Raw genomic sequence first — 24,326 nt, 5'->3', positions numbered from 1 at the left:
CCGGCCGGAAGAGCCGCGCGTTTCCGGGTTGGAGGCGGGGAGCGGTGCCGGAAGTAGTCGGGGAGGGCCGCGCAGTCGGACCGGCTGCTGAGACGAACGCTTCACTGGGGCAGTCTCCGCATATCATGGGGAGATAGACGCTGCTGCCTGTGAGTCTTGGGCCCTGGCAGTTGAGGAACAAGAGCGGGAGGAGGGAGTCAGGACCCAGACCTACAGTGGGTCAGTGTTCGAAGGACCAGGTTGTGGACGAGACGGGGCTGTGAGGATTCAGGCTCTTGGGAAGGGACTGACTGAGAGGGTCAGGCTCGGAGAAGACGCGGCTGTGGGGACCCGGGCTCCAAGACGGGACTTAGGGAACGGGGACGGATGTGAGTTCTCCGGCATCTGAGGGAAAGTGGTCTGAGAGGAGCAGGATTATGAGGACCCGCACTCCTACGAGGAGAGGGTCAGAAAGGAACGGGGCGTGAAGACACGGGCTCCGGAGAGGTAAAAGTGGAGCGGTGAGGACTTGGGCTCCTAAGAGGCAGAAGCGGGACAGTGAAGACCTGGGCTCCTAAGGATTCAGAAACGGGGCAGCGAAGACTTAGGTTCCTGAGGGGCAGAAGCAGACAGAGGAAACTTGAGTTTGGAAGGGAACAGAAGCGGGCAGTGAAGACTGGGGCTTCTTTGGGGACGGGATCCGGGCTTTGAGACTCCGAGTTCCTGAGTCTCGGAACAGGGCTGTGAGGACCCAAGCCCCTAAAAGCCTTGGATCCAAGGGACCATGGACCTGAGATCAGCCTACAAAGTAAAGGGAAAGGGTTTGGAAAAGATTTAGTGATCCATTTTTTCCACAGTATTCCCTGAACCCAGAGAGATAAAGGACGTATTCAGGGGAAGACAACTTCTCCTTCGCACTGCCTATTGGCTCTTGGCAAGCTTTTCTTGTGTCAGATACTCAATCTAGGAAGCCCACATGCAAACATCTTCATTTTCTGCTTCATTCTTGGGAATCAGATGTGAAGTTGAAAACAGTTGGAACTCAGTTATATACTTAATAAGTGCTTTAAATCCCATTCCACCCAACCCTGAATGAGCACAGATCTCTGCATCTCAAATAAAAGAATGTCAGTGATGGAAGAGTCCCAAAAGATCGTCTTTTAAAAACTCCTGTTTTACATTTAAGAAGGCTAAGGTTCAAAGAAGCTTGGGATTACAGAGAGGCAATGGTTAGTTAGATCATAGTTTTAATACAGTACCCTTCTGTGCGTAGCAAATGAGATGCTTGGTTAATGTTCCTTAAATGCTTCTAGAATCTTTGCTTTATCTTCAAACTCAGGAGGGAATTTTTTTTTTTTTTTGAGACAAGTTCTCTCTCTGTCGCCCAGGCTGAAGTGCCGTTGCCCCGATCTCGGCTCACTGCAGTCTGCTTCCCCGGTTCAAACGATTCTCCTGCCTCAGCCTCACAAGTAGCTGGAATTACAGGTGTGCGCCACAATGCCCGGCTAATTTTTGTATTTTTAGTAGAGACAGGTTTTTGCCATGTTGGCCAGGCTGGTTTCGAACTCCTGACCTCAAGTTATCCGCCCGCCTCAGCCTCCCAAAGTGCTGGGATTATAGACATGAGCCACTGCGCCCGGCCCAGTTTTTATTTCCAGTAAAAACTGGAAATTTTTACAGTTTCTGATAATTTGAGTGTTGTTACTGTATTGACATTGATACAGTAAATGTCACTTAATAGTAAGGAAACCTTTATTTTTATTTTTGTATTTTTGAGACAGGGTCTTGTTCTGTTGCCCATATTGGAATGCAGTGGCATAATCATAGCTCACTGCAACCTATATTCTTGGGCTCAAGCACTCCTCCTGCCTTAGCCTCCTGGGTAGCTGGCACTACAGGTGTGAGCCACTACACCCAGCTAATTTTTAAGTTTTTTTGTAGAGACAGTGTTTGGCTGTGTTGCCTAGGCTGGTGTTGAATTCTTGGCCTCAAGTGATTCTCCCGCCTTGGCCTCCCAAAATGTTGGGATTATAGGCATGAGCCACTGCACCTGGCTGGAACCTTTAAATAAAGCTCAGTGTTATTTATTTATTTAATAAGCTGTTTGGAAAGTCATAAATAAGTGTGTCCTGTATTTTTATTGCAAACATTTACTAGAGATGGCTGCTTTTGGATAAGGATAAGGATGGTGGGGAGACTTGCACCAGTCACTTCCTTCAATATTAATATCTTTTTCTGAAACCTACTCGGACTAACCAGGCACAGCTTAGGCACTTTCGAGTATTCTATGATTTAAATGTCACAGCCCCACAAGTTAGATATTGTCAGTCCCGTTGTACAGATAATGAAATAGGTTTAGAGAGGTTAAATACTTTGCCTGAAATCACACAGTGACCCAACCCCAGTTACGTGTGCCTCTAAAACTTTTTTCTACTCTTCTAAGTGGATTCCTCTCAGTTTGTCCATCAGCAAAATAGAAGTAATCGTTATACAAAACATATAATTGAATGAAAGCATCCCCTCCTTAAGTCTCCTCTAAATGTCAAGGACTATAACTTATTAGGGTACTTATGTATTGTGGCATTTGAGGAGAACTAAATTCTGTTTTCACAGAAGCATAGATTATTCAAGATAGAAAAATGGGAACTTTGTAGAGCTTTTCCTTGCAATGTAGAAAGACATATTTAATTTTAGATTTAGGAGACCAAGAAAGACTAATTTGGACTGGGCATGATGGCTCACGCCTGTAATCCCAGCACTTTGGGAGGCCAAGGCGGGCGGGTCACCTGAGGTCAGGAGTTCGAGACCAGCCTGGCCAACATGGCAAAACCCCGTCTCTACTAAAAATACAAAAATTAGCTGGGCATGGTGGCACATGCCTGTAGTCCCAGCCACTCTGGAGGCTGAAGTGGGAGAGAATCACTTGAATCCTGAAGGTGGAGGTTCCAGTGAGCCGAGATTGTGTCACTGTACTCCAGCCTGGACAACAGAATGAGACTCTGTCTTTAAAAAAAAAAAAAAAAAGTAATTTGAAAAACAAGGGCTTAAATTTGATTAACTTTCCAGTTGATTATATCATGAACTAGATGTTTGGGGGAATTGAGCTTAGTTAAAACTACTGTTTTTTCCCCAGGGTTAGCCTGTACTATTTGCAAGCTCCTATTATATATAAATGATCAAAACTTACTTATATGAACTTATAAGGGAAAGCATACCCATGCCCATGTCACCACTTCAAAGTACTTGATGGTTTAATTAATGATAATTTATTCCTGAGTTAACATCCTTACCTATACTTGCAAAATGTACTTTATTTCATTTGTGGCTCTACCATTGACTTAATAGGACTTCAAAATACCCGATCAGAAAATCATTGCATTATAATTAGAGCCGATAGGAACAAAGGACAAAAGGACATATTACCTTTTTTTTGTGTGAGACGGAGTTTCACTCTTTCACTCTTGTTACCCAGGCTGGAGAGCAGTGGTGCGATCTTGGCTCACTCCAACCTCCGCCTCCCGGGTTCAAGCGATTCTCCTGCCTCAGCCTCCCATGTATCTGGGATTACAGGCACGTGCCACCATGCCTGGCTAATTTTTGTATTTTTAGTAGAGACGGGTTTCACCATGTTGGCCAGGCTTGTCTCTATATTATATTACCCAGGCTGGTCTCAAACTCCTGTCATCAAGTGATCCTCCTACATCTGCCTCCCGAAGTGCTGGGATTGTAGGCATGAACCGTGACACCTGGCGAAGACATACTACTTTTGATTGGGATTCTTTATGGAAAGCCCTAAAATATTTTGTAGGCACTATATCAGCAATGTTTACAGGCTGCACTGTGAAACAGGTGTGTTGGAGGCAGACAGACTTTGAAATCTCTATGTATGGACTTACTTTAAGTCAGACAGGGAGGGTAAAGAGGGCAAAAATAAAAAAATAAAAGAAAATCTTTTTTCTGGAGACGGAGTCTGGCTCTGTCACCCAGGCTGGAGTGCAGTGGTATGATCTTGGCTCACTGCAACCTCCGCCTCCCAGGTTCAAGCACTTCTTCTACCTCAGCCTCCCGAGTAGCTGGGATTACAGGCGCACGCAGCCACGCCCGGCTAATTAAAAAGAAAATCTTACACTCAATTTTTTTTTTTTTTTTTTTTTTGGGGGGGGGGGTTTCTCTGTCGCCCCGGCGGGCGTGAAAATGGGGGGATCTTGGCTCACTGCAAGCTCCGCCTCCAGGTTTCAAGCGATTCTCCTGCCTCAGCCTCCCGAGTAGCTGGGACTATAAGCGCGCGCCACCATGCCCAGCTATTTTTTGTATTTTTAGTAGAGACAGGGTTTCACCATATTGGTCAGGCTGGTCTTGAACTCCTGACCTCGTGATCCGCCTGCCTCAGCCTCCCAAAGTTCTAGGATTACAGGCGTGAGCCACTGCGCCCGGCCTTTACACTGATTTTTTTTTTTTTTTTTTTTTTTTGAGACGGAGGCTTGCTCTGTCACCCAGGCTGGCATGCAGTGGCGCGATCTTGGCTCACTGCAAGCTCCGCCTCCCAGGTTCAAGCGATTCTCCTGCCTCAGCCTCCCGAGTAGCTGGGACTATAAGTGCGCGCCACCATGCCCAGCTATTTTTTGTATTTTTAGTAGAGACAGGGTTTCACCATATTGGTCAGGCTGGTCTTGAACTCCTGACCTCATGATCCGCCTGCCTCAGCCTCCCAAAGTTCTAGGATTACAGGCGTGAGCCACTGCACCCGGCCTTTACACTGATTTTTAATGCTGAAAGGGACTTTAGAATTTGCCTGGCCCGGCCAGAGGCGGAGGTTACAGTGAACCAAGATCGTGCCACTGCGCTCGAGCCTGGGTGACAGAACAAGACTCTGTCTCAAAAAAAAAAAAAGAAAAAGAAAAAAAGAATTTGCCTGGGCCAACTCCTAATTACAGATGTGGAAACTGACCAAAGATGGCATCCAGTCCTCTTGGTTTGGGTTTTCCACAGTACCTCTCATCAGCCTCCTGCTGACCACTTGTTGTTACCATTTTTTTCCAATCCACCATTCTTTTGTTAATCTCTGAAGTCATAAAGAACACTTACATGGTGCCAGCACACATGGATATGTGTGCTGGGTTAGCAGCAGGATGGGTGAAACACTGGTATTTTTTGAGAGATGGGGTCTTGCATTATTTTCCAGGCTGGAGCATTGTGGCCAGCCATAGGCCTATCGCAGTGTACTACAGCCTCGCACTCCTAGGCTCAAGCCATTCCGTCACCTCAGACCCCATAGTAGCTGGGACTATACGTGTGCTCCACTGCATTGAGCAGTATGTTGATTTTTTTTTTTCCCCCAAGACAGGGTCTTGCTTTGTCACCCACGCTGGAGTGCAGTGGTGCCATCACATCTCACTACTGCATCAACCTCCTGGGCTCAAGTGATCCTCCCGCCTCAACCTCCCAAGTAGCTGGGACCACAGCTGCATGCCACCACGCCTGGCTAATTTATTTATTTATTTATTTTCATTTGTAGTGACGAGATCTCACTATGTTGCCCAGGCTGGTCTCAAACTCCTAGGCTCAAGTGATCCTCCCGCTCAGCCTGCCAAACTGCTAGAATTATAGGTGTGAGCCACCAAGCCCACCCTGTACTTCATTATTAACTTAATTTTTTTTTTTTTTTTTTTTTGAGACAGAGTCTCACTGTCGCCCAGGCTGGAGTGCAGTGGCGCGATCTTGGCTCACTGCAGGCTCCGCCTCCTGGGGTTCACGCCATTCTCCTGCCTCAGCCTCCCAGGCAGCTGGGATTACAAGCGCCTGCCACCTCGCCCGGCTAATTTTTTGTATTTTTAGTAGAGACGGGGTTTCACCGTGTTAGCCAGGATGGTCTCGATCTCCTGACCTCCTGATCCGCCTGCCTTGGCCTCCCAAAGTGCTGGGATTACAGGCGTGAGCTACCAGGCCCGGCCAACTTAATTTTTTCAGATGAGAAAATTGAGGCATAAAGAGATTATGTAACTTGCTCAATACAGCTGAAAAGTGGCACAGTTGGTACTTAAACCCAGATACTGCTACCGTGGTTCATATCCTTGACCACTGTACTATATACTATACTACCTTTTGTTGTTGTTAGAGACAGGATCTTTTTGTGTTGCCCAGGCTGGTCTCCAACTCCTAACCTCAAACAATCCTCCCATGTTGTCCTCCCAAAGTTCTGGGATTACAGACGTGGGGTCCCACATGTGGCCTATACTGCCTTTTTGATAAGTCAAAACCAGCTGGAGCCTCAACTAACCAATCCTAATTGCACACTGGAAAAAAATATTGCATTTCTGTTGCTCTCGAGTCTCACAGACTGCAAATAATTGATCCTTTTTAGCTTATTTAGGCTGGGAAATATGAGCTCATTTAGACACATTTAGAAGCCAGAGAGGAAAGAAACAGCCAGGTAGAAAAACCAGTCATTAAGTGAAGTCATGCACCACAGTATAGGGCTTTTATGCCATCAGGCCAGTCCTCTTGATTCCAGTATTTTGCTTAAATAATAAATTACAAAACATTTCAGAGGTAAAAAAAGGTTTTGAAGGCTACCTTGTCTTCTGTTCCCCTTTCTCCTCACCTTTGTTTTGTTTTTTTAAAAAAAAAACAGTTAATGGAATAGATGCACAGAGAATACCAGGGTCTTACAACTATTGCAAGGTCTCCTTAATTCCTACCCTATGAAAAATTAGATCCTCTCAATACAATAATAGGGTTGCAGCTAGACTTCTGTTTGAAATACAAGGTTGTTAAAAGGGAAGCAATTAGGGCTTGTCATCCTCAGCCTGTCAACCACAGTTTAAAAGGAGGGAGGATAGGCCGGGTGTGGTGGCTCACGCCTGTAATCCCAGCACTTTGGGAGGCTGAGGCAGGTGGATCACAAGTTCAGGAGATTGAGACCATCCTGGCTAACACGGTGAAACCCCATCTCTACTAAAAATACAAAAAATTATCCGGGTGTGGTGGCAGGTGCCTGTAGTTCCAGCTACTCAGGAGGCTGAGGCAGGAGAATGGCGCGAGCTCGGGAGGTGGAGCTGGCAGTGAGCCAAGATCGTGCCACTGCACTCTAGCCTGGGTGACACAGTGAGACTCCATCTCAAAAAAAAAAAAAAAGATAGATGTGGTTTTATTTATTTATTTATTTTTTGAGACGGAGTCTCGCTCTGTCGCCCAGGCTGGAGTGCAGTGGCGCGATCTCAGCTCACTACAAGCACCACCTCCTGGGTTCGTGCCATTCTCCTGCTTCAGCCTCCCAAGTAGCTGGGACTACAGGCACCATGCCTGTCTAATTTTTTGTATTTTTTTTTTTTTTAGTAGAGATGGGGTTTCACCCTGTTAGCCAGGATGGTCTCGATCCTGACCACGTGATCCGCCCGCCTCGGCCTCCCAAAGTGCTGGGATTACAGGCGTGAGCCACCATGCCTGGCCTACTTATTTATTTTTGAGATAGAGTTTTGTTCTTGTTGCCCAGGCTGGAGTGCAATGGCGTGATCTTGGCTCACTGCAACCTCCGCCTCCTGGGTTCAAATGATTCTCCTGCCTCTGCCTCCCGAGTAGCTGGGATTAGAGGAATACCCCACCATGCTCGGCTAATTTTGTATTTTTAGTAGAAATGGGATTTCTCCATGTTGGTCGGGCTGGTCTCAAACTCCCGACCTCGGGTGATCTGCCCACCTCAGCCTCCCAAAGTGCTGGGATTACAGACGTGAGCCACTGTGCCTTGCCTAGATGGGGTTATTTACATTGAACTCTAACGCATACAATCGTGTTTTGATAGAATTATTAAATATTTTCAACTACAGATCACTGGGGGATGGACTTTCCATATTTACTTTGTGAATCATAGCACACAATTTCTACATAGTAGGTAATAGTAAGGGTTAATTATTATTGTTCTCTCAAACTGTCCCACAGTTAATGCCTGTTTTTTGTGGGTTTTTTTTTTTTTTTTTTTTTTGAGATGGAGTCTCGCTCTGTCGCCCAAGCTAGAGTGCAGTGGTGCAATCTCAGCCCACTGCAACCCCTGTCTCCCAAGTTCAAGCGATTGTCCTGCCTCAGCCTCCTAAGTAGCTGAGATTACAGGCCAGCGCCACCACGCCTGGCTAATTTTTTTGTATTTTTAGTAGAGACGGAGTTTCACCGTCCTGGTCAGGATGGTCTCGAACTCCTGACCTTGTGATCCACCTGCTTCAGCCTCCCAAAGTGCGGGGATTACAGGCATGAGCCACTGTGCCCAGCCAGTTAATGCCTGTTTTTGTTTTTGATTTTGATTTATTTTTTATTTATTTTTCTGAGATAGAGTCTCACTCTGTCACCCAGGCTGGGTTGCAGTGGCGCAATCTCAGCTAACTGCAACCTCCACCTCCTGGGTTCAAGTGATTCTCCTGCCTCAGCTTCCCAAATAGCTGGGATTACAGGCACGCGCCACCACACCCGGCTAATTTTTTTTTTTTGAGGTGGAGTTTCGCTCTCGTTGCCCAGGCTGGAGTGCAATGGCATGACCTCAGCTTACTGGAACCTCTGCCTCCCGGGTTCTAGCGATTCTCCTGCCTCAGCCTCGTGAGTAGCTGGGATTACAGGCATGCGCCACCACGCCCAGCTAATTTTTGTATTTTTAGTAGAGACAGGGTTTCACCATGTTGGTCAGGCTGGTTTCGAACTCCCAACCTTAGATGATCCGCCCACCTCAGCCTCCCAAAGTGCTGGGATTACAGGTGTGAGCCACCACACCCGGCCAACACACCCGGCTAATTTTTGTATTTTTAGTAGAGACGGGGTTTCACCATGTTAGCCAAACTGGTCTCGAACTCCTGACCTCAAGTGATCTGCCCGCCTCAAGCCTCCCAAAGTGCTGGGATTACAGGCATGAGCCACTGCACCTGGCCCTGTTTTACTTTTTAAAATTTATTTTTGGTTGGGTACAGTGTCTCATGCCTATAATCCCAGCACTTTGGGAGGCTGAGGCGGGTGGATCACCTGAAGTCGGGAGTTCAAGACCAGCCTGGCCAACATGACGAAATGCCATCTCTACTAAAAAAATGCAAAAATTAGCCCAGCATGGTGGCACTTGCCTGTAATCCCAGCTACTCTGGAGGCTGAGGCAGTAGAATCACTTGAACCCGGGAGGCAGAGTTTACAGTAAGCCAAAATTGGGCTCCTGTACTCTGGCCTGGGCAACAGAGTGAGATTCTGTCTCAAAAAAAAAAAAAAAATTAGGCCAGACTTGGAGGTGCATGCCCTGTAATCCCAGCACTTTGAGAGGCCGAGGCAGGTGGATCTTTGGGAGGCTGAGGTCAGGAGTTCCCAACCAGCCTAACATGGTGAAACCCCGTCTGTACTAAATACAAAAAGAAAATAGCTGGGCATGGTGGTGTATGCCTGTAATCTGAGCTATTTGGGATGCTGAGACAGGAGAATTGCTTGTACCTGGCAGGCGGAGGTTGCAGTGAGCTGAAATCGCTCCATTGCACTCCAGCTTGGGCAACAAGGCAGAGCTCCACCAAAAAATTACATATTTTTTTAAATTGATATACAATAAAATTATTATGGGGTACAGTCATAACTCATAGAATATGACAAATATGTACTGTAATGTAAGCACTACAACACTCAAGATACAGAATTTCACCCCCCACCTCCACAGATTTAATCATGCTGCTCCTTTGTAGTCAAACGCTCCTCTGCCCCAGACTCCTTAGCAGCCACTGATCTGTTTTCCATCCCTATAACTGTTTTTTTCCAGAGTGGCCTATAAATGGAATTATACAGCCATTTGAGCCTTGCCTTTTCCACTTAGTATGATACATTTGAGATTCATCTATGTTGTTGCATGTGTCAGTAGTCTTTTTGTTGTTGTTGTTATTGTTGAGACAGAGTCTTACTCTGCTGCCCAGGCTGGAGTGCAATCGTGCAATCTCTGCACACTGCAACCTCTGCCTCCTGGGTTGAAGCAATTCTCCTGCCTCAGCCTCCCAAGTAGATGCAATGGCGTAATCTTGGCTCACTGCAAACTCCGCCTCCCAGGTTCAAGCGATTCTCCTGCCTCAGTCTCCCGAGTAGCTAGGATTACAGGCATATGCCACTATGCCCGGCTAATTTTTGTATTTTTAGTAGAAAGGGTTTCACCATGTTGGCCAGGCTGGTCTCAAACTCCTGACCTCAGGTGATCCACCTTCCTTGGCCTCCCAAATTGCTGGGATTGCAGATGTGAGCCACTGTGCCTGGCCTTTCCTTTCTATTTCTGAGTATTCCATTGAATGGATATACCATAATTTGTTTATTCACCATTTGAAGGACACGTGGATTGTTTTCAGTTTTTGGTGGTTGTGAATGATGTTGCTGTAAATATTTATGTACAGATTTTTGTGTGAATGTAAGTTTTAATTTCTCTACAGTAAGTACCTAGGAGTGGGATTGCTGAGTCATATCAGTATACATTTAACTTTAGAAGAAACTACCAAACTGTCTTCCAGAAAAACTATACCATTTTACATTCACACCAGCAATGTATGAGGGTTTCAGTTCCTTTGTATCCTCTCCAGCACTTGTTTTTGTTTTTAAATTTTAACTATTTTACATAGGCATATCATGTTTTTTAAAATTTGCATTTTCCTGGTGACAAATGATATTGAGCATCTTTTCATGTGCCTATTTGCCATTTGTTTATCTTTGATGAAGGGTCTGCTCAGATCTTTTGCCCTTTAAAATACATAATAAAGAGTCAGGGTCTCATTATGTTACCCAGCCTTGTCTCAAACTCCTTAGCTCAAGCAGTCCTCCTGCCTTGGCCTCCCAAAGTATTGGGATTTCATGCATGAGCCATCATGCCCAGTCTGCCTATTTTCTTTTTTTTTTTTTGGAGAGACGGAGTCTCGCTCTGTTGCCCAGGCTGGAGTACAGTGGTACAATCTCGGCTCACTGTAACGTCCACCTCCTGGGTTTCAGTGATTCTCCTGCCTCAGCTTCCCAAGTAGCTGGGACTATAGGTGTGCGCCAATACACCTAGCTAATTTTTGTATTTTTTAGTAGAGACGGGCTTCACTATATGTTGGCTAGGCTGGTCTCGAACTCCTGACCTCAGGTGATCTGTCTGCCTCAGCCTCCCAAAGTGCTGGGATTACAGGCGTGAGCCACCATGCCCGGCCGAGTTTGCCCATTTTCTAAATTGAGTTGTTATTTTCTTATTATTGAATTTTGAAAAAGAAAATTTTTTTCCTCCCCCACTAGCCTTTGCACTGAAAATTCTTTGTATATGCTGGATACAAGTCATTTGTTGGATATGTGATTTATAAATATTTTCTTTTAATCTATGACATATCTTCTTTTTTTTTTTTTGAGACAGAGTCTCACTCTGTCACCCAGGATGGAGTGCAATGGCACCGTCTTGGCCTCGGCTCACTGCAACCTCCACCTCCCAGGTTCAAGTAATTCTCTGCCTCAGTCTCCCGAGTAGCTGGGATTATAGGCGCCCACCACTATGCCCTGCTAATTTTTTTGTGTTTTTAGTAGAGACAGGGTTTCACCATCTTGGCCAGGTTGGTCTGGAACTCCTGACCTTGTGATCTGCCCACGTCGGCCTCCCAAAGTTCTGGGATTAAAGGTTTGAGCCACCACGCCTGCCCACCTTATCTTCTTACTGTCTTTTGCAGAGCAGAAGTTTTACATTTTGATTAAGTCCACTTTATCAATTCTTCTCTTTTGTGGATTGTGCTTTTGATGTTGTATCTAAGAACTCTGACTAACCTGAAGTCATGAAGGTTTTCTCCTGTTTTCTTCAAGAAGTTGTATATTTTTACATTAGGTATATGATCAGTTTTGAATTTTTTTTTTTTTTTTGAGACAGAGTCTTGCTCTGTCACTTAGGCTGGAGTGCAGTGGCATGATCTCGGCTCACTGCAACTTCCGCCTCCCGAGTTCAAGCGATTCTCCTGTCTCAGCCTCCTGAGTAGCTTAGATTACAGGTGCACGCCACCATGCCCAGCTAATTTTTATATTTTTAGTAGAGACGGGTTTCACCATGTTGGTCAGGCAGGTCTCAAACTCTTGACCTCATGATCTGCCCGTCTCGGCCTCCGAAGTGCTGAGATTACAGGTGTGAGCCACTGTACCTGGCCTTGAACTTATTTTTGTATAAATGTGAGATAGCCTGGGCATGGAGGCTTTTACCTATAATCCCAGCACTTTGGGAGGCTGAGGCAGGAGGATCGCTTGAGCCCAAGAGTTTGAGAGCAGCCCGCGCAACATGGTGAGACCCTCTCTCTACAAAAAATAAAAAATATAAAATGAGCTGGGCATGGTGGTGCGCCTGTAGTTCCAGCTTCGGAGGAAGCTGAGATGGGAGGATAGCTTGAGTCCAGCTGGTTGAGGGCTGTAGTGAGCTATGATTGCACCACTGCACTCCAGCCTGGGCCACAAAGTAAGACCCATCTCTAAAAAATAAACAGGTTAGAGTTCGGTGTGGTGCCTTGCGCATATAACCCCAGCTATTTGGGAAGCTGAGGGGAGAAGACTGATAGAGGCAAAGAGTTCAGGGCCATCCTGGGCAACATAGCAAGACACTGTGTCTAAAAAAAAATAGACAAATTAGCCAGGTGTGGTTTGCACTTGTAGCCCCAGCTACTCAAGAGGCTGACGCAAGATTATTGCTTGAGCCCAGAATTTTGGGGGTGCAGTGAGCTGTGATTTCACCGCTGCACTCCAGCCTGGGCAACAGCAAGATCCTGTCTCCGCAAACAAAAAACCCAAGGCCGGGCGCAGTGGCTCACGCCTGTAATCCCAGCACTTTGGGAGGCCGAGGCGGACGGATCACTTGAGGTTGGGAATTCGAGACCAGCCTGGCCAACGTGGGAAAACCCCATCTCTACTAATAATACAAAAAAATTAGCCAGGCGTGGTGGTATGTGCCTGTAGTCCCGGATGCTCAGGAGGCTGAGGCAGGAAAATTGCTTGAACCCGGGAGGCCAAGGTTGCAGTCAGCCAAAATCATGGCACTGTATTCCAGCCTGGGTGACAGAGTGAAACTGTGTCTCAAAAACAAAAACAAAAAACAGGAGGAAAAGGGTGAGTATGATCTATTTCTTCAGAGAAAAAATCCAAATAGTAGTTTATCTTAATTTTTTCCATAGGTAACATATGCACCTAATACAGGATTTAGGGTGTACAGTGAAAAATAAGACGCTTTTGGTCCCATAGGCAACCCAGATACCACCATTCCCCCACCTCCCTCTGTTATCAGTTTCTTATGTATCTTGCCAGGAATAATTTATGAATTTACAACTGTGTGTCTGTGTATGTGTGTTTTATTTATTTATCTGAGACGGAGTCTTGCTCTGTCGCCCCAGCTAGAGTGCAGTGGCTCAATCTTGGCTCATTGCAACCTCTGCCTTTCCGTTCAAGCGATTCTCTTGCCTCAGCCTCCCAAATAGCTGGGATTACAGGTGCCCGCCAACGCGCCTGGTTAATTTTGTATTAGTAGTAGAAAGAGGGTTTCTCCATGTTGGTCAGGCTAGTCCCAAACTCCCAACCTCAGGTGATCCGCCTGCCTTGGCCTCCCAAAATGCCGGGATTGTAGGCATGAACCACTGCACCCAGCAATACACGTGTTTTAATAAATGATAACAAAATATTCTCCCATTCTTTGCTTTCATTCATTGAACAATTTCTCTTGGAGACCATTTCATGAGCCTCCTCATTTGTTTAAAAAAAAAAGTCTTTATTTAAATCATTCACATTTCACACAAATCACCGATTTAAAGTGTATGATTCTGTGGGGGTTTTTTTTTTTTTTTTAATACAATTAGGGTTGGCAACCATCACCACAGTGTAATTTTAGATCATTTTTATATCCCGTAAAAGAAACCGTATACCCATTAGCAGCCAGTCTCTATTCCTCTCCTACATGCCCTGGCCATAGGCAACAACTAATCTACTTTCTGTGTATGGGTTTGCCTATTCTGGACATTTCATATAAATGTAATCATACAATATGTGTTTTTTTGTGACCAGCTTTTTAGTTTTTTTTTGAGACAGAGTCTCACTCTGTCACCCAGGCTGGAGTGCAGTGGCGCAATCTCGGCTCACTGCAACCTCCACCTCCTGGGTTCAAGCCATTCTCATGCCTTGGCCTCCCAAGGAATTACAGGTGCCCCCCCACCACCATGTCTGGCTAATGTTTGCATTTTTTTTAGTAGAGATGGGGTTTCACCATATTGACCAGGCTGGTCTTGAGCTCAGGTTTTCCTTTCTGTAGGATAAATAGTAGTACACTGTTTTTCCTGGGGAGCTGGAAGGGTGTTTGATTTATTGTTCTTAGTTGTAGTATAATTTACATATAGTAAAATGCATAGATCTTGAATGTTCAATGGGAGGGGTTCGACAGTTGTATAAACCTACGTATTACCACCCACTCAAATGTGTTACAGTTTTAAAATCTTACCATATCAAGAAATAGTTTAGGAACCTAAGGGTAGTGTTAGTCTGGCACCAGGGGGTGTCTGGTTATCATCTGCTTTTGTTTCGTTTCATCTTTATAGGAAGAAATAGTTTGCTTAGCCAGAATTATTTAAAATTCAGAAGTATTGTTTGCTTTTCAGCAAGGTCAGTGACAGCAGTAAATTTTTGTCGAGTTTCTTAGGGAGAAACTGATTTTTCCCCTTCTCCAGAGGTTCCACTTACTTCTTTTTTTTTTTTTTTTTTTTAGGGGGGGGGGGTGGGGGGTTTTTGGGTTCGCGGAGATCTTTCTCCTTGGGGTTCACGCCATTCTCCTGCCTCAGCCTCCCGAGTAGCTGGGACTACAGGCACCTGCCACCACGCCCAGCTAATTTTTTGTATTTTTAATAGAGACGGGGTTTCACCGTGTTAGCCAGGATGGTCTCGATCTCCTGACCTTGTGATCCGCCCACCTCGGCCTCTCAAAGTGCTGGGATTACAGGCGTGAGCCACTGCACGCAGCCTCTTTTGTTTTTTTCTTTGAGATGGAGTCTCTGTTGCCCAGGCTGGAGTGCAGTGGCCTTATCTCAGCTCACTGCAACCTCTGCCTCCCAGGTTCAAGTGATCCTCGTGTGTCAGCCTCCTGAGTAGCTCGGATTACAGGCACATGCCACCATGCCTGGCTAATTTTTGTATTTTTAGTAGAGATGGGGGTTTCACCATGTTGGCCAGGCTGGTCTTGAACTCCTGACCTCAAGTGATCCACGCACATTGGCCTCCCAAAGTGCTGGATTTACAGGCGTGAGCCACTGCACCCAGCCTCCACTTATTTCATTAAAGTGACTGCTGTTGGAGCTATTCCTTGAGGTTATTTCCTGATTTCATCCAATCTTGCTGGAAACAACAAAAAAAGAAAAAAAATTCCTAATTTGATATATGAATATTCATATTTGGTACTGTGTACATAGGCCACATTTTTTGTCTCCAGATCTTTAAAAAAAAATTTTTTTTTTTGAGATGGAGTTTTGCCCTTGTCGCCCAAGCTAGAGTGCAATGGTGTGATCTCGGCTCACTACAACCTCCGCCTCCCGGGTTCACGCCATTCTCCTGCCTCAGCCTCCCGAGTAGCTGGGACTACAGGCGCCCGCTACCACGCCCAGCTAATTTTTTTTTTTTTTTTGTATTTTTAGTAGAGACGGGGTTTCATCGTGTTAGCCAGGATGGTCTCGATCTCCTGACCTCGTGATCTGCCCGCCTCGGCCTCCCAAAGTGCTGGGATTACAGGCTTGAGCCACCACGCCTGGCCCTAAAAAAGTTTTTCATTGTTTATTTGCCTTTTTTTTTTTTTTTTTTGAGACAGAGTTTCACTCTTGTTGCCCAGGCTGGAGTGCAGTGGCATGATCTTCGGCTCACTGCAACCTCCACCTCCTGGGTTCAAGCAACTCTCCTGCCTCAGCCTCCCAAGTAGCTTGGACTACAGATGCCCGCCACCACATCTGGCTAATTTTTTGTATTTTTAGTAGAGATGGGGTTTCATCATGTTGGCCAGGCTGGTCTCGAACTCCTGACCTCAGGTGATCCACCTGCCTTGGCCTCCTAAAGTGCTGGGATTACAGGCGTGAGCCACTGTGCCCAGCCCTAAAAAAAATTTAGGCTGAGGCCGGGCTTGGTGGCTCACGCCTGTAATCCCAGCACTATGGGAGGCCCGAGGTGGGTGGATCACGAGGTCAGGAGTTTGAGACTAGCCTGACCAACATGGTGAAACCCCACCTGTACTAAAAATATGCCGGGCATGGTGGCGTGCGCCTGTAATCCAAGCTACTTGGGAGGCTGAGGCAGGAATTGCTTGAACTGGCAAGGCAGAGGTTGCAGTGAGCTGAGATCGCACCGCTGCACTCCAGCCTGGGCGACACAGTGAGACTCCGTCTCAAAAAAAAAAAAAAAAAGAGACGGGGCTGAGTGTGGTGGCCCAAGCCTATAATTCCAGCACTCTGGTAGGCTGAGGCAGGGGAATTACTTGAGGCCAGGAGTTTGAGACCAGCCTAGGCAGCATAGCAAGATCCCATCTCTACCAAAAAAAAATTTAGCTGAGTGCAATGGTGTGCACATGTAGTCCTAGCTACTTAAGAGGTTGAGACAGGAGGATTGCTTGAGTCCACGAGTTTGAGTCTGCAGTGAACCATGATTACACCACTACACTCTAGCCCGTCCTACAAAATGAGACCTTGTCTCAAAAAAAAGAGAGAAAGGGACAGTGTCTCACTATGTTGCCCAGACTGACCTGAAACTCCTGGGCTCAAACAGTACTCCTACCTCAGCCTCCTGAGTAGCTGGGATTATAGGTGCACACCACCACATCCAGATATGTCTCCAGATGTTATAACAAAAATTCTTACTCAAAAATCTCTATTACAAAAAGTCTCCACTTATTTTGTGCAATACTCAGTATTGTTTGGGAAGTCCCTTGAAGGCTGTGGGAATGTTTTTGAGAGATGTAGTATGTTCAGTGTGAGGCTAGAGTGATGAGGATACAGTTTGATGATCCTTTTTTTTTTTTTTTTTTTTTGAGAGACGGAGTCTCGCTCTGTCGCCCAGGCTGGAGTGCAGTGGCGCAATCTTGGCTCACTGCAAGCTCCGCCTCCCGGGTTCACGCCATTCTCCTGCCTCAGCCTCTCCGAGTAGCTGGGACTACAGGCGCCCGCCACCACGCCTGGCTAATTTTTTTTTTTGTATTTTTAGTAGAGACGGGGTTTCACCGTGGTCTCACCGTGGTCTCGATCTCCTGACCTCATGATCCGCCCGCCTCGGCCTCCCAAAGTGCTGGGATTACAAGCGTGAGCCACCGCGCCCGGCCCAGTTTGATGATCCTTAATGAGGCTTTTGCATAGAACTTGCTTTGGGAAAATAGTTTGCTTTTATAATATTAGAACAGCTATTACCATGTTAAGAAAGGTTTCTATCCTGACTCTTCTATTGGTAATGTTTGTGGGTAGGGGAGAAGGAGGCCACATATGGTTAAAACAAACAAGTGATGCTAATACTCTGCTGTCCCCATCAGCTGGTTCTTGGCCAGCAAGTCAGCCTAGTTCATCTTGGTTTTTTAACCAGTACATACTTAGTTGCCTTTATTAAGAGTAAACCAGGAGAACATGATTTCTTCTTATTATTTATTTATTATTATTATTATTTTCTTGAGACAGAGTCTCGCTCTGTTGCCCAGGCTGGAGTGCAGTGGCCTGATCTCGGCTCACTGCAACCTCTTCCTCCAGAGTTCAAGTGATTCTCCTGCCTCAACCTCCCAAGTAGGTGGGATTACAGGCATGTGCCACCACACCTGGCTAATTTTTGTATTTTTAGTAGAGACTGGGTTTCACTGTGTTGGCCATGCTGGTCTCAAACTCCTGACCTCAAGTGATCTGCCTGCCTTGGCCTCCCAAAGTGCTGGGATTACAGGCATGAGCCACTGGACCGGGCCAGATTTCTCATATTAGAAATTCAGACAGTGTGGGGATGAGGAACTCAGGACTAGGGACAAGAGTAGAATAGATACAGATAGACATTTATATTCCAACTTTTACCAAGTTCTGAAAGCCATTGACATAATTCCTGCAGGCTCATATCCCACAATTTTGCCCAATAAAATATTCCATATGCTGTTAGTTTATCCCTAACAGCAGACATTCATTTTATAAGAAGATGGTCTATATGTGCCATAGTCATCATTAATTAATTTTCAAAATTGCTTATGAAAGAGATGGAGATGTTTGTCTTGGCTCCCACTAAGGAAAAGGAGATATATTTCTCCACATCCAGTTTGCTTGGATCCTGGTTGGTGAAGATGTACCAGGCCATGCAACTAAAATGGTTCCATGGCAAGGATGGTGCTTGATGCCAGTTGTTCATTTACAGGTAGCTTTTGAAAATGGCTGCCTCTCATTTCACCGGGCTCACAGCTGTTGCTGATGTAATTAAAGATCTAGACACTCAGATAGCTGTAAGTAAGTTTGAGGCTACTGTGAGCAGAACTTGGTGAATGTGCTTCTGATCGTGATGACACCCAAGCTGACGTCCACAGAGTCAGCCTCATGACTCTAAGATTCAGGAGTCTCAGCTGCTCCAGACTAGGGTCTCTGCATGTACTTAGATTGCTAACACTCAGAGAAAAATTGCTCTTGATAAAGAGGAGTTTACTTTTAACAACTGCTAAAAGTAATGTTTATTGGGCATAGCCCTGACATAGACTTAAGCATGTTTGAAATGCCAAAATGAACTAGTCTGTATTCTTAAGCTTTGTGACTGATTTTTTTAAAGGATATGATTGTGCTATGACTTATTTGAATTTAACATTATTTGATACTTTAAAAATAATGCATGTAGTACTTAACCAAGTATTTTTACAAAGTTCTCAAAAATGTCTTGCTTATTCTAGTTTATTTATTTATTTATTTATTATTATTATTATTATTTGAGATGGAGTTTCGTCAACCTCTGCATCCCGAGTTCAAGTGACTCTCCTGCCTTAGCCTCCCAAGTAGCTAGGATTAGAGGCGTGTGTCACCACCCCCAGCTGATTTTGTATTTTTAGTAGAGTTGGGATTTCTCCATGTTGGTCAGGCTGGTCTCAAACTCCTGACCTCAGGTGATCCACCCACCTTGGCCTCCCAAAGTGCTGGGATTACAAGCATGAGCCACTGTGCCCAGCCTCTAGTTTATTTTTATTGTATTTCATTTTATTTTTAGATAATGTCTCACTCTGTCACCTAGGATGGAATGCAGTAGTGGTGTGATCATGGCTCATTGCAGCCTCAACTTCTTGGGCTCAGGCAATCCTCCTGCCTTAGCCTCCCGAGTAGCTAGGACTACATGCTACCATGTCCAGCTAAGTGTTTTTTGTGTTGTTTTTTTTTTTGCAGGGAGGGCGGCGGGGCCGAGTCTCACTCTGTTGCCCAGGCTGGAGTGCAGTGGCATGATCTCAGCTCACTGCAAGCTCTGTCTCCCGTGTTTAGGTGATTCTCCTGCCTCAGTCTCCCCAGTAGCTGGGAGGGATTATAGGCGTGTGCCACCACACCTAGCCAATTTTTTTTGTATTTTTAGTAGAGATGGGGTTTCACCATGTTGGTCAGGCTTGTCTTGAACTCCTGACCTCAGGTGATCTACCTACCTTGGCCTCCCAAAGTGCTGGGATTACAGGCGTGAGCCACCACACCCAGCCCCAGCTAAATTTTTACAGAGATAGGGCCTCCCCATGTTCCCCAGGCTGGTCTTGAACTCCCGTCTCAAGTGATCCTTCCACTTCAGGCACCCAACATGCTGGGATTACACACATGAGCTACTGCACCCAGCCCTAGTTTATTTTTGTACATAAGATTCTTCATTTCATTAACTTCCTTGTTTCAATTTTATGGACTATTTCATTTAACATTTGGAGATGAGATGGTTTCTAAATATCAGGTGAGAGTAATAAACATTCTTCATTCCCTCAATTTTTAACCTGTGGGTATTAAATGGTCACCATTCTGTATATACTGAAGAACCCTCAAAGTCTAACAGACCTCATTTTACTTATTTATTTATTTATTTATTTATTTATTTATTTTTTTGGTAGAGACTAGGTCTCGCTATGTTGCCCAAGCTGGTCTTGAACTACTGGGCTTAAGTGATCCTACCACCTGGGCCTCCCAAAGTGCTGGGATTACAGTTGTGAGCCATTGCACCAGGCCTCTTTTTACTCTCAAGATTCATCCTTTATTACAGATTTTTCTAGAGCTAATTCTTGTGCTTTTCTTCTCCAGTTAATTGGCCTTGGTCCTTACAGCTCCAAAAAGAAACAGGATCTCGATAAGCTCTATGAGCTGAAGTCCAAAGCTCGGCAGATTATGAACCAGTTTGGCCCCTCAGCCCTAATCAACCTCTCCAATTTCTCATCCATAAAACCGGAACCAGCCAGCACCCCTCCACAAGGCTCCATGGCCAATAGTACTACAGTGGTAAAGATACCAGGCACTCCTGGGACAGGAGGTCGTCTTAGCCCTGAAAACAATCAGGTATCATCCTCTTACTCTTTCTTTGTAGCCACCTCTTACCTATTATTTCAACCTGTAATACTTTAAGAGATGTCCATCTCAGATGCTGCTTTTTTCTCTTAGCCAAAAAGGTCTTTTCCCTCTTTTGGATTTCTAACTTTTTTTGTTTGTTTTAATATAAGTAGAGAGTTTATTTGGGCCAAATCTGAGGACTCGCAACTCAGGAGACACAGATTCAAGTTGTCCTGAATATATACTCCTCTGGGAACATTCTTTAGCAAATTATCATGTACAATGTTTATTAATTACTGTGTTGTATGTGGTTGTGTGTATGCCTATATACATCCATCCCTCCGTACACACTAACACAATACCTTGCCTATGAAAGGTGTTTTTTTCCTTTCATTTTGATAAGTGCTTTATATACATGTTAACCATGTAGTTGTTAAATAAAATAATAAATTGATTCATTATTCCTATGATAAAAGTACTCTTGCTTCTAGTCATTCCATCTTCTAGTTCATCCAGTTGCTGCCATTATTAATTTTCTGCAGTGATTCTAAAATCTGCTCCATTCTTTCTACCCATAATTCTGATTCTGCCCTCCAGAGCCACAAGAAATAAGTATAATCCCTTTGACTTGTTTTTTGTAGGCTGTGTAGAATGGATGATTTGGCCCAGTATTTCAAGGGAATGAGTGGAGGGACTTGCAAAGATTAATGAGAGCGGGTTGGGCAGTCAGGATATCAACCCATGTTGAATATGGAGTCTGTTGTAGAAGACAGAATTTAGAATTGTATAGGGAGGGCAGAACATAGTGAACCTGTACTAGTAAATTTCCATTGGAACTTTTAGGCAATATACAATCTGCAGATATTTAATAAAGGAGTAAAAGTAACATAATAAAAATAGTGTGTCCTATAGAGGATTAACTTGGCAGTAAGGGGACAGGATGGGTAGAAAACGGGGTTAGACTGGGTGGATGACCAATTCTAAGATTTTTGCAATAAATCAAGATATGTAGTGAAGGCTTAAATTAGGTGATAATGATAGAATGAAGAAGAATGGATAGATATGAGACATCATTAACAAATATTGGCCGGGCGCGGTGGCTCACGCTTGTAATCCCAGCACTTTGGGAGGCCGAGGTGGGCGGATCACGAGGTCAGGAGATCGAGACCACGGTGAAACCCCATCTCTACTGAAAAATACAAAAAAATTAGCCGGGCGTGGTGGCGGGCGCCTGTAGTCCCAGCTACTCGGAGAGGCTGAGGCAGGAGAATGGTGTGAACCCGGGAGGCGGAGCTTGCAGTGAGCCAAGATTGCGCTACTGCACTCCAGCCTGGGAGACAGAGCAAGACTCCGTCTCAAAAAAAAAAAAAAAAAAAAATTTTTTTTTCTTTTTTCCTTATTTCAAAAGTTATACATGTTTATCACAGAAACTTCAGAAATACATAAAGAATAGATAGCCCATAATTCTAATGCCACCACCCTAAAATAGCCATGATTAGCATTTTAGTGTATATCTTTTGGTGTTTTTCTTTTTTTCCTCTGTCTCTGTCTCTTTCTTTTTTTTTTTTTTTTTTTGAGACAGAGTCTCGCTCTGTCACCCAGGATGGAGTGCAATGGCATGATCTTGACTCACTGCAACCTCCTCCTCCCAATTCAAGCTATTCTCCTGCCTCAGCCTCCCTAATAGTTGATTATAGGCACCCAGCACCACGCCCAGCTAATTTTTGTATGTTTAGTAGAGACGGGGTTTTGCCATGTTGGTCAGGCAGGTCTCAAACTCCTAACCTCAGGTGATCCACCCGCCTCAGCCTCCCAAAGTGCTAGGATTACAGGCATGAGCCACCGTACCTGGCTCTTTTTTTTTTTTTTTTTAAGTGGAATTTTACTAGAAGGTTTAGAGCAGGAAAGAAATGAAAGTACACTTGGAAGAGACTCAAATGGGCACTGAGGAGATCAAGTGCCTAAATTTTTCTTTTTTTTTAATTTGTTTTTTATATATTTTTTAGATTTTTTTTTTTTTTTTTTTTTGAGATGGAGTGTCACTCTGTTGCCCAGGCTGGAGTGCAGTGGCGAGATCTCGTCTCACTGCAAGCTCTGCCTCCTGGGTTCATGCCATTCTCCTGCCTCAGCCTCCCAAGTAGCTGGGACTACAGGTGCCCGCCACCACGCCTGGCTAATTTTTTTTTTTTGTATTTTTAGTAGAGACAGGGTTTCACCGTGTTAGCCAGGATGGTTTCAATCTTCTGACCTTGTGATCTGCTCACCTCGGCCTCCCAAAGTACTGGAATTACAGGCGTGAGCCACTGCACTCAGCCATTTTTTACATGTTTTTTTTGTTTGTTTGTTTTTTGTTTTTTTTGAGACGGAGTCTCGCTCTGTCGTCCAGGCTGGAGTGCAGTGGCGAGATCTCGGCTCACTGCAAGCTCCGCCTCCTGGGTTCATGCCGTTCTCCTGCCTCAGCCTCCCGAGTAGCTGGGACTACAGGCGCCCGCCACCACACCCGGCTAATTTTTGTGTTTTTAGTAGAGACAGGGTTTCACTGCATTAGCCAGGAAGGTCTCGATCTCCTGACCTTGTGATCCACCCGCCTTGGCCTCCCAAAGTGCTGGGATTACAGGCATGAGCCACCGCGTCCGGCTAGATGTTTTTTTAAAATAGAGATGCAATCTCGCCATGTTGCCCAGGCTGGTCTTTGAACTCCTGGGCTCAGGCAGTCCTCCCACCTCGGCCTTCCAAAGTGATGGATTACAGGCGTGAGCTACTGTGCCAGGCTCTTTTTTTTTTTTTTTAAGACGAGGTCTTCCTGTGTTCCCCAGGCTGCAGTGTAGTGGCACAATCATAGCTCACTGCAGTCTCTAACTCCTGGCCTCAAGTGATCCTCCTGCCTCAGCCTCCTGAGTAGCTGGGACTACAGGCACAAATCACTGTGCCTGGCTTTCTTTTGATTACTTTTTAATGGCATACATATGTAACATGACATTTCCTTTATGAAGGCTGCCCTCAGGGAGCTTTTAGCCTATTAAGTCAGAAACAGGGAAGTATATAAATATGCACAATGATAAAAGGTGCACAAGATGCAGTAGAGGCCAAAGGAGGAAGTAAGGGGTTACCTTTACTGGGATGGGCTAGGAAAAGCATCAGAAAGAGGCACCATGAGCTAAGCAAGAAGGAAGAAGGGAGGAAGAGCATGTACAGCACTTTGGGAGGCTGAGGTGGAAGAATCACTTGAGGCCAGGAGTTCAAGAGCAGGCTGCACAACATAGCGAGATCCTGTCTCTCAAAAAAAAAAAAAAAAATTAGCCAGGTGTGGTGGCACGTGCCTATGGTCCCAGCTAGCTGGGAAGCTTAGGTGGGAGAGCTTGGCAGTCAAGGCTGCATTGAGCCATGATCATGCCACTGCACTCCAGTGGGCAATAGAGCGAGACTCTGTCTCAAAAACAAAACAAAACAAAAAAACAAACTTGCCTTTAGACAATTTGTGGTGGTCAGAAAATTGCAAATTTCTTCATTTGGAGAGGCACAGTGAGAAAAAGACATGAGGCTGAAATACACTGCCTGACAGCTGGATGCTGGCCTGTCTTCAAACTGCTCTTTCTACCTTTCCCTAAGTTACTTCTGTCTTGAGAGTGTAGTCTTACAGCAGCATAGTCAGGTAGGCCAGACTGTGAACTCATTGGAAAGTGGAAACTAAAACCAACAATTTGACAGCCTTTCTTCATTACAGGGTAATGATTTGTTTCGTTTTCTTAACACCTGGTTGAAAAGTCTTCTCCCAATTGACTTTAGGTGTTGACCAAGAAGAAATTACAGGACTTAGTAAGAGAAGTGGATCCTAATGAGCAGTTGGATGAAGATGTGGAGGAG

The 24,326-nt window shown here is 45.2% G+C and overlaps 1 long non-coding RNA gene across 1 annotated transcript; it reads left to right on the top strand.

Annotated features, from left to right (window-relative positions):
• The first annotated feature begins 39 nt into the window (after positions 1–39).
• Positions 40–24,326, top strand: LOC131384247 (uncharacterized). The gene is made up of 3 exons (XR_009214914.1): positions 40–149; positions 20,220–20,471; positions 24,249–24,326. It is a non-coding gene; the product is annotated as an uncharacterized LOC131384247 (long non-coding RNA).

The sequence above is a fragment of the Hylobates moloch genome, unplaced genomic scaffold, assembly GCF_009828535.3.
Source record: "Hylobates moloch isolate HMO894 unplaced genomic scaffold, HMol_V3 SCAFFOLD_9, whole genome shotgun sequence".
NCBI lineage: Eukaryota > Metazoa > Chordata > Mammalia > Primates > Hylobatidae > Hylobates > Hylobates moloch.
The sequence above is the reverse complement of the archived record's forward strand: the minus strand, read 5'-3'. Positions and strand labels throughout refer to the sequence as shown.